The 14237-nt window shown below is 43.5% G+C and overlaps 2 protein-coding genes and 1 long non-coding RNA gene across 4 annotated transcripts in view; 1 reads left to right on the top strand and 2 right to left on the bottom strand.

Annotated features, from left to right (window-relative positions):
* LOC137470132 (serine protease 55-like) overlaps positions 1–14237 on the bottom strand; it is a 371058-nt gene that overhangs the window by 46303 nt on the left and 310518 nt on the right. The gene's annotated exons all lie outside the window — the stretch shown is intronic.
* The window catches only part of MSRA (methionine sulfoxide reductase A), a 227574-nt gene that overhangs the window by 27949 nt on the left and 185388 nt on the right, over positions 1–14237 (bottom strand). The window lies entirely within an intron of this gene.
* Positions 1337–3601, top strand: LOC137470117 (uncharacterized). The gene is made up of 3 exons (XR_010996884.1): positions 1337–1698; positions 1820–1972; positions 2660–3601. It is a non-coding gene; the product is annotated as an uncharacterized lncRNA (long non-coding RNA).

The raw sequence follows: 14237 nt of genomic DNA, 5'->3' as shown, positions 1-14237 counted from the left end.
GAACCTTTTCCTCATATCAAACCTAAACCTCCCCTGGCACAGCTCCAGACACTCCCTGGGTCCGGTCCCTGGTCAGAGAAGAAGTCCCCCCCCAACTTCACCCATTGTTCCCCTCTCTGTACTGAACAGTAACATGGTGAAACTGGCCCTTCCCGGTGCTGAAAAGCATTTGAGGAAGTAATAATTTAATTTTATATGGTGAAATTTCCTTTGTACTTGTAATATCATATATAATGTATAGATATATAATATAGACATATGTATCTTACATATAAGAGCATCTTGTCTTTATCTACAGACTAATTTTCCATACAAAAGGGGGAAAAATTGCAAATTTTGCACGTAATGATGGAATCAGAGTACCCTGAGTTGGAAGGGCCACACAGAATAATGATGGGTACAGAGAGCCCTCTCTTCAGGAAAGGCACAAAACTTCCCATCCTTGAAAATTAAATATTAATATTCCACCTCCTTTTTGTTTCACGGTGTCTTCCCAAGACCTGATCCCATCCCACTGACTTCCACTGGAGCTGAACTGCTCCCTGCAGAGCATCTCTAAAGGGCTGGCAAAATTAACACCTCTTTTCTTTTTTTCCCTGTCCTCTGATTGTCTCCTCATTGAATATTTAAGGAATAAAGCACACGGACAAAACAGCAGCTTCCCACCTCCATGCCGGACTTTTGAGGTGTCACTAAGAATTACAGACTGGCTTTTCCTGCAGGAGAGCCCCAAACCCCAACAAAAAGCTCAGGTTTGTATTGGATAAATTATAAATAAGCAGGAATATTCTCAGGGATGCAGGAAGAGCTGACAGCCTCTGGCAGCCAGGTGAGGTCTAAAGCAGGGGATGCTCCCACTCCCCCCAAAAAAGCAGCTGCACAACCTTATGGAGAGTTTTTGCTCCCTCAGGGGCAGGTTGGATGCTGTTACAGATAAGGTAAGTGGTCATATGGTTGATTTGAAATAAGAGTGGGTCTGTGCATAAGCATAACTGCATTACAGCAGCTTTCAAATCACCATGACAACACTAGGTTTATAGGCAAGATGATTTTATAGATATATTGGTGAAAAAAAATATATATGTATATTATATGTATCAGCAAGATGTGTATGGCCTTTGTTGGGATAATGAGGAATGATGGGTCTCTGTCCCAAGGAACTTTCAAACTGAATTTGGCACCCCAAGGCATGGAGCATGTCCACTCCATGCAGTTGGGAGGGTGGAAGACAGACCACAAGTATTTTCTGCAATGATTTCAAAGCTCAGCCAGATGAATCCACACCACACACATGTGATTTCTTATCTTTTACCAGGAAAAAGAATGGGAGAAAAAAAAAATTTCTTCTTCTAAATAATGCTTCTCCATGACATTTTTCTCCCACATAAACAGCCGAGTTGCAGGATTGTTTAATCCTCTGAGAGCAAGGTCTGGTTGGAGATTCCAAAAGCGCTGGGAGTGCATTGCATCCCTGGCCTGTGCTCCAGGCACGTGGCACAGATAACCAGGTTATCTCCCAGGCAGGGAAATCCCAGCCCATTTCCATAATTTATAGATAAGCTCAGCTGAATGAACCCGACACGAAATTGTCACCGTCTGTTGAACAAACTGTGTGGAACTGTTGAACAAAGGGACATTTTCGCATCTGGCATCACACAACAGAAGCCCCACACGAGCAGCTGTGCAAAGCTGGGGCTGGTAATTGTGTTTCAGTAGGAGCATTTCTGCTCAAAGATGTCTATTCCCAGCCTAATGCCAACCAAACACTATTCTTGCTAATATGTGTGTAAAGGTAATCTAATAATATCTTTTCTTGCAGAGGATGTTTACAAGAAACCTTCTTTTTGTCGGGAAAATCACTCATTGATTCCTGTCTCTCACAAAATGCACCTGAGGCCTCGCCGTGGCCTGGAGGCTTTAAATGTTATGGCCCAGCTTGCAGCCATCCATTAACCTCTCTCAGGCCCTCAAAGTGGGTTTCCATGTGCAGATTCCACACTGGGAATGCTTGGCCTGTGTTGGCTTGTCCACCACAGCCAGGAATTGCTTGGGATAGTGCCAGGCAACCCCCCAGGCTTGGCCCCACTGTGCCAAGGACGTGCCCAAAAGGGACCAGCGTGGATGGGCCAAGGGGCATCTCCACGGCACAATTTAATGCACAAGGACAAGTCAGGCGGTGCTTTACGCATTAATTTCCACTGCCAGAGGGCAAGGTTAGGTGGGATATTGGGAAGGAATCCTTCCCTGTGGAATTGGTGAGGCCCTGGCACAGAGAAGCTGTGGCTGTGCCATCCCTGGAAGTGTCCAAGGCCGGCTTGGAGTAACCTGGGATAGTGGAAGTTTTTCCTGCCCATGGCAGGGGGTTGGAACTGGATGAGCTTTAAAGTCCCTTCCAGCCCAAATCATTTTGTCACTCCATGCTTTACACTGGGCTTATTTCCCACTCCTGATGCACAGAGCATTTCTAGATAAGTGATGGTATCTCAGTTCCTCCGGATGATGCCTTTCCTGGGTGCTATTTTTTCCACTAATGTGTTAAACTATTGAAGAACTGCTACACTGGGGGAGAGAGGCAACAGGGAGTAGAACTATTTTAGAACTTTGCTCTTCCTTCTCTCTGTAATCATGGATCTCTTCTGCTTTTCACTGCTATGTACAGCTCAGTATCCAGGCAGTTTCCCTCTCCATCTGCCATGAGGAGCTGCAATTCAGGGAATTATTTCAGTTTGAGATGGCTGCCCTCAGAGAAAAGAAACACATCCTGTGTCCTACCCTTGGATTTGGACTTCCTGTGTCCTTTTGCTTTCATCTGAAACCAAAGTCCTTCACTCTCCAGGGATGCTGTTGCTCTTTATTCATGAGCAGGTGCAGCAGCTACGAAAGGAGGCTGTTCCTGCTCTGCCAGAACTCACTTTTTGGCTGAAGGGACCACAAAGGGAAATTCCAAAACTTCTGTTATTCACAGACTAACTGGTCTGAATGTCTTGTGAGCACTTGTGCCACCAAGCTTCTTTAGGAGAAAAGGAAAAAGCTTTTTTGTCTCAAATATCCCTGGCAATAAACAGAGACAACACCTGTGAAACCATCAGGGTTTGCATCGACTTCCTGCTGCAAAACCTCAGACTCTTTGCAAAGGGCTCCAGAAAGTTCTCAGCCAGCTTCACCCAACCCTTGGACCTGCTAACCTGCCCTGTACAAAGCTAAATACATTTTACTGCACTGCAGGTGCAGGTTGGAAAGGCAGAGCTGCTCAAAACACATGAAAAATTCCACCTTGCAAACATGGAAACAGCTCCTGAGAGACAGAGAAACTCTTCAAAATAGCTCCTTGATTCATTAGGAACAACAGCAAGGTTGACACATCCCCCACGTTTCATCCCACCCATGGATTCATTACAGGCACCAGAGAGATGCAGGCGCTGAGGAACAGAATTCCTTCCCCCACCTTTCTTCCCCACAAAGCCTCTCGCTGGGTTTTATCTGTAACTTCAGCAACAGCTTGAAATGCTGGGGAACTTGACAGGGTGATTTATCATAGCTTGTTGCATTTTTCTCAAAACATCCCAAGCAGATGATATTATGATATGAAGGGGAGGGGAGGGGGGAACAAGATGTAGTCATTGTACACGACAAAAGCTCATTATTAGGGCATCACAAAACAAAATAGAAGAAGATTGGGGCAGATAATGACAAACAGTGCTGAAGACAGACAAAAAAAGACAGAAAACCAGGTAAATGAATGAACAAAAAAAGTGTAAAAATAGGATGGGAAGGACCTCTAACCCAGCCTTCCCTGGAGGCAGGTTGGGCTCTACCTGTGTCAGTCCCAACAGATGCTTGTGACAGAGTCCACAGCAACACCGAAGTCCTGCGCTAAGTAATCACCTGCAAAAACATTAGTGGAATTCTGAAAAGCCCCACACTGAGCCACAACTGCTGATGAAACAGAATTTAAGAGGGAAGAAACAGCTTGCCATATTGCAAAGGAATAGGAACCCCTTGGTGATACAGAATGAGCTGACTCTACAAATTCTGGGGGCTTGGCCTAGGAAAGAAAATATTTCCTTTCTCCTCAGAAGTGTCTCTGCTTTGGAATATTCTTCTCCTCTGAGCTTGCTTTGGGATGGCACATGCTCATGACATCATTTTACAGCAATATTAGAGACAACAATACTGAACAAATAGATATGAACTGTAAAATTAAAATGTTTTCCTTTTTTTTACACATCTGTCTGGGAAGGGCTTCAAAACATCCGGGAGCAACACAATGATTCTGGAAATGTCCTTCAAATTCCAGTAGTCCAGAGGGCAGGATGGGTTTGAGCTCACATCTCCGTGTGTTGGTTTATTTTTTGGGGTATGAAAGCCAGCTCCAGCTTCAGCTGTTCAATCAGACCAGCTCACATTTCTCATTTCTAATGACCCTCATGGAGACCAGGAGCCCATCTTTTATGAAAGGCTGGAAAATCACAGAGCTACAAGTGAAAAAACACTTTAAAACCTGTAAAGCAGAATAACGAGCAGGTGACCTACAAAGCAGAGGCTTCTTTTGGTGCTTATTGCACTAAACATCAGGGGGAGAAAAATAAATCTTTTCTTGAGCCAGTGGTGAGTCAGAATGAAACAAAACCCTCACATTCCACCTGCAAGATGCCTCACCATCCACCTGAAAGTCACGATGCTTGAAGGTGAAGTTATCCCTGTGTCAGGGCCAAGGTGACACCTGAATTCAGCTTCAGCCCCCAATGAGGTTACAAGAAGTTCTGAGCCACTGCTATGACCCATTTGAGAGTTCTCCATCATTCATTTCATAATACCAATTTCACACCGGCACTGGAGTCAATACAGCTCCTCAAAAAGGACAAACAGGCACAGAAATGTCTAATCTGTGACCAGCAGCATCTCCTGTAGGTGCAGGTTGGCCTGTCCTGATTTGCCACAGTGCAGATGACAAACGGTAAGAATAATAAACTTAACAGCTCTTCCTTAAAGTCTGCAGAATAAATTCTGCATACAACATGATGAGATGTCAATTAAAGGAGAAACAGCACAGAACCACAGAGTCAGAGAGTCACAGAGTCACAGAATGGTTTGGGTGGGAAGAGACACCCAAAGCTCACCTTGTTCCCACCCCCTGCCATGGGCAGGGACACCTTCTGCTATTCCAGATTGCTCCAAGCCCTGTCCAACCTGGCCTTGGACACTTCCAGGTATGAGACAACTACCCTGGTTCCGTTTAAGGACATGCAAAACAAATACTTCAAAACAAGAGGCCACATCCAAATGTCAGTTTGGTACCTGGCATGTGCTGCCTCAGCCCCCATCTGGGAAAGGCCCCGTTAATCTGGCCAAAATTGTGTCAGAGGCTTTATAAAAACCCCAGGTCAACATCCGAGCCCATGTCCTGGCTGCATTTAGGTTCCTAACAGAGATGTATTTATTAGGCTCCAGTTGGAGCATATTAAAGTGGTGGGGGTTTGTGGGATCCAGCTCTGCTGGGCTTGGCTCACAACTGGGCTCAGCTCAGTGCAACTGGAAGTCAGCGATCCTGCCTGGTGTCAGCTCAGTTCCTGTGGGCTTTTTTTTTTAATCCAAGGGGCATTGCCAGCACCCACTGCATATGCTGAACATAATTAAAGCATTTTTCTTCAATTAAACCTTTTGTCTTTCTCTAATAAGGCAGGATCTGGTCAAATTTCTGCATAACACAGAGCAATGTGTAAAGAAATGGCTCAGAGAATTCCTGTGCACATGTGGGTCTTACAAATTTCATTCATTTCCTTTGGACCTTTACATTGTGGTCAGGCCCTAGCACAGCTGCCCAGTGCTGTGCTGGAGTCCCCACCCCTGAAGGGATTTAAAAGCAGTTGGATGTGGCACTTGGGGACATGGGCCAGTGGTGGCCTTGCCACCTGGTCACAGGTTGGACTTGATGATCTTGGAGGTGTTTCCCAACCTGAATTCTATTCTATATAGAAAATAGCACTCGACTGCAGGACAGTGGGGTCTCTCTGAGGCTTCTCTCCTCAGGCCTTTCTCCACTTTTATTTCAATTTTTTATTATGATTTTGGATCCTTATCACTGTTAATAGATATGGAATCAAAATGTCTTAATTACAAAATGTGCCCAGATTAAAATACCTTGAACAAAACCAGTTTAGGAAAAGCCAGAGGGAACTGTGTCCTTTAATCAGCCAGTTTATTAATAATGTAATAAGTTCTCTCAAAGTTCTCTCAGGGCTCACGACTTCCTGATGGAAGATTTTGCTGGAGGGATGTGAAAGGATCTTGTGCTCAGTGAGCCAAACCATGCTTGGGGCACAAGCTGGACTGCTAAAGAAGAACATTTAAAACTGGGCTTTGTGTCACCTTCAGGGGGAGATGTTTAAGCCAAATATAAATAAATAATTGCAGAGCCCATGGGAAATAAAACCATAAAATAAACACACAGCACAGAGATTTGCCCACTTCCAGAGCAGCAAACTCCCAGGGATGCTCAGGAACTGCTTCTGAGTTACCCTAATTAAAGGGAGATTTAGGACGTGGTCATCTGTAAATCTATTTTGTCAAGATGAGGCGTTAATGTAAAAGGAAAATAATTTGGAGAAAGCTCTTGGCTAAAAGCTTCCTATATATACCCACCTGTTTTTCTAAAGCTTTTCTATAGCAACCATCAACAAAGGGCTTTCAGAGCAACAGCATCACTGAACAGAAATGTGGAAGCCATTAAATTTTCTTCTAAAAAATGAATTTTGCCTGGAAATGAAAACTTCAGTGACAAAGCTGCATTTTTATGAAATATTCTCATTTTCTCAAGAAATCACCATTTTTGAACTCTAAATTAGGGTTCTTCTGGTCTTCTCTGCACATCACAATTATGTTCACCTTTGTCATGCTTTTCATCCCTGTCTTTTTCCCTCTCTTACCATCCAAAATAATAACAAGGAAATGAAAGATGGCCATGAAATAATGAAAATAGAGCAAAAAACTACATCTTTATTATATTACAGGTCAAAATGGGTATAACAATAATTTAAAGACACAGCAAAATGTGATTTCTTCAAAATGGTCTCACAATGGAAAGAAATTTCTTTCCTGGAAAAGTGTAACTTCAAGATGCCAACATCTCAATAACTTGCCCCCTCCTTTCCACCTCCCTCCCCAGAATAGCTCAACTAAGAATTCACAGCTTGGAAGGAGCTGTATTAAATAATACACTGGATATACAGAATACACACACACACACATGCACTGAACATCTCTGACCAGCCCCAGGTTCCTGGCTGTGAATTTCCTCTTTTTCTCTCTAAATTGATGAATTTATTTCACTTCAATAATGTTATTGCCTCCAGGAATGTGTGACAGGCAACAGGTGTTTCAGTTTTTCAAGGAAAACCTGAAAACATCTCCAGAAAGAATGGCTCAACAACTCTTTGATGAACACCAAGGAAGTGATTCAAACTAAAAAAAAAAAAAAAAAAACAAACTTTTAAACTTTTTTTTTTTTTTTTTTTTGCAGCATGAGGAGTCTTTTGATCTGGTTTCTTGCATGTCCTCATCAACAACTTCTCTGTGCTGTGAGACTCAGCCACGGTGCACAACCTTCCTGAACAGTACATAGTATTGCTGAAGTATCACATAAACAGAATTCAGGAATTCAGATACAGGCACTTGAGAAAGGTATACAGTGTCCTGGTAAAAATTTCAAACAAATGTATCATTTTGCTCCTGCCTTGAAGGTCACTGAGATTGCTGGGGGTTTGGGACACATCAAACAAAGGAGGGGCTGAGAACTGGGTTCCTCCAACAAAGGGAACACTGATGGAGATCCCACAGCTTTCTTAGACTATTAAAGAGGGGGTACAGAAGACAAACCCAGGCTCCTTTAGAGGTGCAGAGTGGAGGGGTGAGAAGCACAAGCTGTAACAGGGAAAAGCATTTCACTCATTAAAAATTCACCTGGACACAGCCATGAGAACCTGAGGTATGTTGGACCTGCTTTAAGCACAGGCTTGAACCAGAGGTTCTTCCAGTCTAAATTTGAGTTTCTACAATCCTAATATTCAAATACCTTCCATTTTACTATCCCAGGTTGCTCCAAGCCCCGTCCAACCTGGCCTTGGGCACTTCCAGGGATCCAGGGGCAGCCACAGCTTCTCTGGGCACCCTGTGCCAGGGCCTCATCACCCTCACAGGGAAAAATTCCTTCCTCAGAGTTAATCCAAACCCACCCTCTAATATTCTATTCTATCTCATTTCCATGACTTCCATTTCAAAATGGATCTAGAATTGAACAAAGGGTATCAATGACTGTCTCAAAATCACAAGAAATGCCAAGATCCTTTACCTGTTTCTCCTCAATACTCCTACTCACGCTGTGTCTGTTACCTTTGGATCAGATATAAGGCAGCAGCTCATTGACTAAATAATTTTTTTATTGGATTCTGGCTATTTTTCCAGGATATTGACTCCACAACTTGTCTTCTTCATGGCTGAACACCTGCACAGTCTTTGTCTCAGCAAACTCCGCAAGGCTATTTTTGTGGAGAAGATCAAGCCCTGTCAGGTACAAAAAGCATGGAACTTCTGAGGTGGAATTCAGTCCACAGCCCTCATCCTCAGCACAGTAGTTGAACATTTCCACCCTCCCACAGACAGCATCGTATGCAGGATGCGTCTCTCAGAGGGAAACAAATGAACGGCTTTTCTCAGACTAAAAACATTCCTTTCTCCACACGGCAGAGATCCTGCCCAGGCTGAGAGAGGTTGCACTGAGGCACGAAAATGCACATGGAAAAGTTCTCTCCAGCTTTTGTCCTTCAGTGATCTTGTCTCCATCATTTTTATGACCGTTTCTACCAGCTTCTCAGTGACATCACTCCTATGGCTAAATCTGACCTCAGCAGCTTCTTTTGCCCAAGTTTTATCTATTTTGGTCTTATAAATGGCCTATATACAGACCCTGAATTAATTCCGACAGGCTTTTCTTTTTTTCTGTTTCACAAAATGGACGAGTCCATTTATATCAGGATGGAAATGAACTTCCTACCAATTACACCCCTTGCAGCACTTCCTTTCAAAATGACATAATTCAGATGACAACAGTCTCAAAGTCCTCCATGCATTAACTTGGGCACCACACCAAGCACAGGGTTGCTCATTGTGCTTTTTTCTTTAAAAAGTTTGTTTTTCAATTAATCCACCTACCATTCCTGTGCTTCCTTGGTTTCTTATAAATAACAGTACAGGGGTTATGGACACTAATATTTATATCTCCAATATTTTTGTTGATACATTTCTTTGGGCTTTAAAAGCTTGAAGTTATTTACAGAACTGGAAGAAAAAGATGATGTTTGATCTTTTGTGGATAATTCCACCACTGATGGCAACAATACTGTGAAAATACACTGACTTTCACCTTTTTTTCCCTATAAAAAATTCTTTAACGGAGACATCAAAGAGATTAACAGTCAAACACAGATTTCTCTTCCAGAAACATGAAGGAGTTGGATTTGCATGGTCTGAGCCCATCTAAAAGTGCAGAACTTGTCCCAAAATATAAGCAATTTTTGCCAGGTGCTATTTCTTGTAGTCCCTTTTTCCTTTTCTCCCTGACAGCTGCTGAGCATTTTTGGTGGCTGACCTTCAGCTTAGGCACAAAGAAGAAACCACAAGATTTGTCTGTAAATGCATTTACTGATAGATGCAAATCACAGAACATGATCTAATCCTTCATCCTTGCTTTTCTAAAAGAAGAACTGTTTTCAAGTGTTTCTGTAAGGTTTAAGAGCATTGGATAGATGGAATTAAATTCTGATGAAGCATCTCTGAGACCTTGGACAAGGGGAAACAGATTTTTTGCTAATCCTCAAACACAGCTGGCAGGTGAAAGGATTAGCAGGGGCTGAGCTTCTCAGTATGAATGAGGAGAGACGTGACACATCAGCAACCAGAAAAACTCAGGGTTTGTGTTGATGGCTTTAAAACACCTACTTTGCCTGTGAGTAGGTTGAATGTACCAGCCTCAAGCTCAACATGGGTAATTTTCCCTGTTCAGAACCATTTTGGAAGCAATTTGGGTATCAATATCCTCTACTAGTTTTTCTGGAGCTGCAGTAAAGTCACATCTCCCAGCTTGATCCTCACCACCCTCAAGCCCTAACTGAAGTTATTTTCTTGAGTTTTAGGAGTAGTTTTAGCCTAAACCACCTTTTGTGAGACCTTTGGGAAAAGAGGCGCTGGAGGAGATTCATTGAATACCTTCACTAATGCATCTCTGTTACCCTGCATTGCCACCATCTGTTCCTTGAAAATACTTCCTACCTCGCATCTTATACAGGAAACAGAAGTGGGTTTAGAGACAGGGCAATCTTGTGCTGTGTGACAGCAAACACTTGGCCTAAGTGGGTTTGGGGCTTGTAGTGGCTACTGAAATATGAGAATATAAAAATACAGCAAGGTCCAAAAGCAGAGTCTGGGCTCTTGCCCGGTTCTGAGCAAACCACGCAAACCTTGGACTGCTCCAGGTCCCTTTTTAGATTTTATAACACCTAAAATGCAGGTGCCTGGCATGAATGCAGAGCACTTCAATTAAGCACACTTCAATCAAGAGACTCCAGCTTCCACCTAGACTGGCAAAAAATGGGCCAGCTCTCATTTGCTGCCCCTGTGGCCCAAAAAACATGGCATAGCTAAACTTTTTTCCTTCCCAAACCTGCTGGTTGCATCCAAAGAGCCAACTGGGAATAGCTCCTTGTCTGTTTTCTAACCCTGCCTGGTCACTGTCCACGTCCAAATCTGTCTGATTGTACCAGGAACCCTGATATCAATTTAATAGTGTGGAAAATTACTTTCCAAGTGTCCAAAACTCTGCTTGGCTCTTCAACAGAAAAATACTAACTTGGCCCCAGGCACTTCTGAAGAGTAATTCAGAATTCTAGACATGAAGATGGGTCAATCCACTTGATTTGAAGCTTAAACATCTGAATGAAGCATTGCCACCACAGACATCCAGCCCTGACTTGGAATATAAAGTGGTCTCCTGAGGCCAAATGTTCAACTGAAAAGAGCTCAGCCTTTTGAAAATCAGTGGGAAAAAAAATTTCAAATGCATCTGTTGGATCCTGGCAGGAGAAAGACCCAGTGTGTCATTTCTGGAACAAAAAAATGGGAGGCAGCATCTATTTCAGTAGGATTCATTTAAAATATAGTCACAGGATCATGGAATTCCAAAATGGATTGGTGGGAAGGGACCTTAAAACTCATCTAGTTCCAGCTCCTGTCATGGTCAGGGACACCCTCCACTACTTCAGGTTACTCCAAGCCTTGTCCAACCTGGCCTTGGACATTTCCAGGGACATGGGAATTGTGGGCAGGTAATTATAGTTAATGTTTTAGGTTCAGCAGAAAGGTGAGGGGAAATTGCCATTGAGTTAGACTGACTCCAGACCGATCCTGGGACATGTTGGATTGTTCCCAGGAGGAGCTGCTATCTTCCCCTGGATAATGGAATGTTTAGGTTAAGTCCATTACTCTTAAACAGCTAAAGCTGGGTAAGATCAGTCCCCCTCTGAATGCTTGAGTAATCAAATTTATGTGCTCCTGTTCTTTAATAAACATAAGTTTATTAAGGAATGTTACATAAACATAAGTTCCAACCAGGTTTATGGATTCCAGAGGAGATGCTGCTGGAAAGGAGAGCTCCTGAGTGTTTAGCATGTATTAGGCACCACAGAAAAAACTTCTGACGCTCACAGGGTGTCCCAGGCCAAGATAGAGATATGTCCGTTCTGTGATGATTTCATTTGAAGGGATTAATTTTCTATTAACAAATGGATATTACTCCAAATGCACCTTCCCCACAGTTCTGGGAGATGACAATAGCCTGCTATTATCCCCTGTGCTGGAATATGCACTTATTTTCCCCTTTACAAGAACTAAATACATTGGGAATGCATCTTGTGGGCTGACATCTCCACACATTCCTATGTCTATGCTCCTGCACCTTCCATTACTGAAAGCAACTGATTTAATTGGACTTGTCACTATCCATGATTCCTTCTCCAACGAGGACATTTCCAGCACATTGCCTGAATAAACCACCACATTAAAGCAATTATTTAGGGCTCAAGAAATTTTAGAACCCTGTGGAAGGTTTGGAAAAGGAAAGAGAGATAAGTGAAAGATTGTTGGTGATACCTTAACTGTTTTTTCACTGCCTTTCACAACAGGCCACGGGTTGGATGTGCTGATGGACTTTTCCAAGCAGAAACATTGGCTGAAATTATGATTTAGATCCCAGGAACTATGACTGATCGAAGGAACTATGGTCAGTCATCAGATGTTTTATTTAAGAAGTTTTACAAGCAAACATCACCTGTGGAAACCTTCACTGCAGGAACAGAGTCGTGAGTGTTGTTTGAGTTCAAAAGACTTCTCAGGGCACTGTCACTAAGATAGAAAATGGTACCATTGGCTTGGAAGGAACCTTTAAGATCACCTGGTTTCAACCTGTCCCCTGTGGGCAGGGATGTGTGCTAAAGCCTCATGATTTATTAAACACCAGGAGAATGTGCTTCTAATTTTTAGAAAATTTATTATTTTTCCTCATAATGACTGGGATTAAGGATTTGGGTAATTTAATACTCTGCTACAATGGCAGGCACTCATCTATTCTGGTGACCAGGGACAGGACTCAGGAAATGGCTGGAAATGCGCCAAGGAGGTTTAGGTTGCATATCAGGGAAAGGTTCTCCCCCAGAGGGTGTCAGGCACTAGAACAGCTCCCCAGGGAATGGTGACATTCCCAAGGTTGCCAGAGCTCCAGGAGCATTTGGACTATGCTCTCAGGGATGCACAGAGTGGGATTGTTGGGGTGTCCTGGGCAGAGCCAGGAGCTGGACTCAATGATCCTTGTGGGTCCCTTCCAACTCAGGATATTCTGTCATTCCATGAACTGCCTCATTAATTCACAGCTACTTGTGTAGTCATGAAAACTGTACACACATTGCACACTGAAGGTCAGGAACTTGTGAATATTTAATTTTAGGTATTTGAAGACAGAGAAACTGAGGCACAAGGAGTGTTTGACTCAAAAATATGTCAGAGGGTACCAGGCTATGCACATAAACCAGTCCTGGATCCTGCTGCTCCAATCCATCAGCTCCTATGAAATTCCCCCTGTCTTTTTGAAAAAAGCAATAGGTTGCCCAGAGAAGCTGTGGCTGCCCCATCCCTGGAAGTTTTCCAAGCCAGGTTGGACAGAACTTGGAGAAACCTGGGATAGTGGAAGGTGTCCCTGCCCACGGCAGGGGGTGACTTCCAACCCAAACCATTCCCGGATTCCATGATTATAAAAGAGTTTGCCTTTTCAAGATTAAAATGCTCAGCCTTGTCATCTCACTCCCAGTCAGGTAACCAGCAAATTCAAAACTTTACCTCTCCAACTTTCCCCCCGACTCCCCTCCTCGCTCCTTTCCAAGGCACATTTGGTATTTGTTTTGAATCCTGGCCGATTTTCAGTGCGCAAAACCTGATGCCGAGAGTTACTTGATATTCCGAAGGCGTTATTTTAAGATGAAACAATGTAAATTCTGCCTCGAATGGCAGATGGCTGGCAGTTCACTGTTTGGCAAACCAACTGGTGGGGTATGTTGGAAAGTCGGAGCAGCAGGTAGTACAGCTCAATTTGAAACGACCACAGATGCTCAGAGAGGCGCGGGGGAAGGGCACAAGCTGGTCAGGAAATTAAGAACAGTAGTCAGAGCTCACAGGGGAAAAAAAAAATTAAAGGAAAAAAAAATGACAGTAATTAGCTGAAAGTTTTCTTCTCCCAATCAGCACTTTTTGGATGGGAGTTAGCAGAGATGAGAGCGAGCGTTGTCGCAATTCACGCAAATACAGCGCTCCCTCGTTGAGGGCTCCTTTCTGTGCCCTGATGGCTTTAAAGCTCTGCACCACTCACATCCCACATGAGGGCTGTGGGTTATACAAGCCTAGTACAAAGCTGCTCTTTCCAGAGGGATGAATGTCATCCCTGCTGTCCAAGCTGGCCAGGTGCTTGCTTCTCAGTGCAGGCCTCTGGTGCTTCCATCTGCATGGACCAAGAATGAAGCTGGACTCGATGATCCTGGAGGTCTATTCCAACCTTAATGATTGAATTGTGCAGTCACAGAATAGTTTGGGCTGGAAGGGACCTTAAAGCTCACCCGATTCCAGCTCCTGCCATGGGCAGGGAC

This window comes from Anomalospiza imberbis, chromosome 3, assembly GCF_031753505.1.
Source record: "Anomalospiza imberbis isolate Cuckoo-Finch-1a 21T00152 chromosome 3, ASM3175350v1, whole genome shotgun sequence".
Classification (NCBI taxonomy): Eukaryota; Metazoa; Chordata; class Aves; order Passeriformes; family Viduidae; genus Anomalospiza; species Anomalospiza imberbis.
This window is presented reverse-complemented; position numbering and strand designations above follow the sequence as displayed.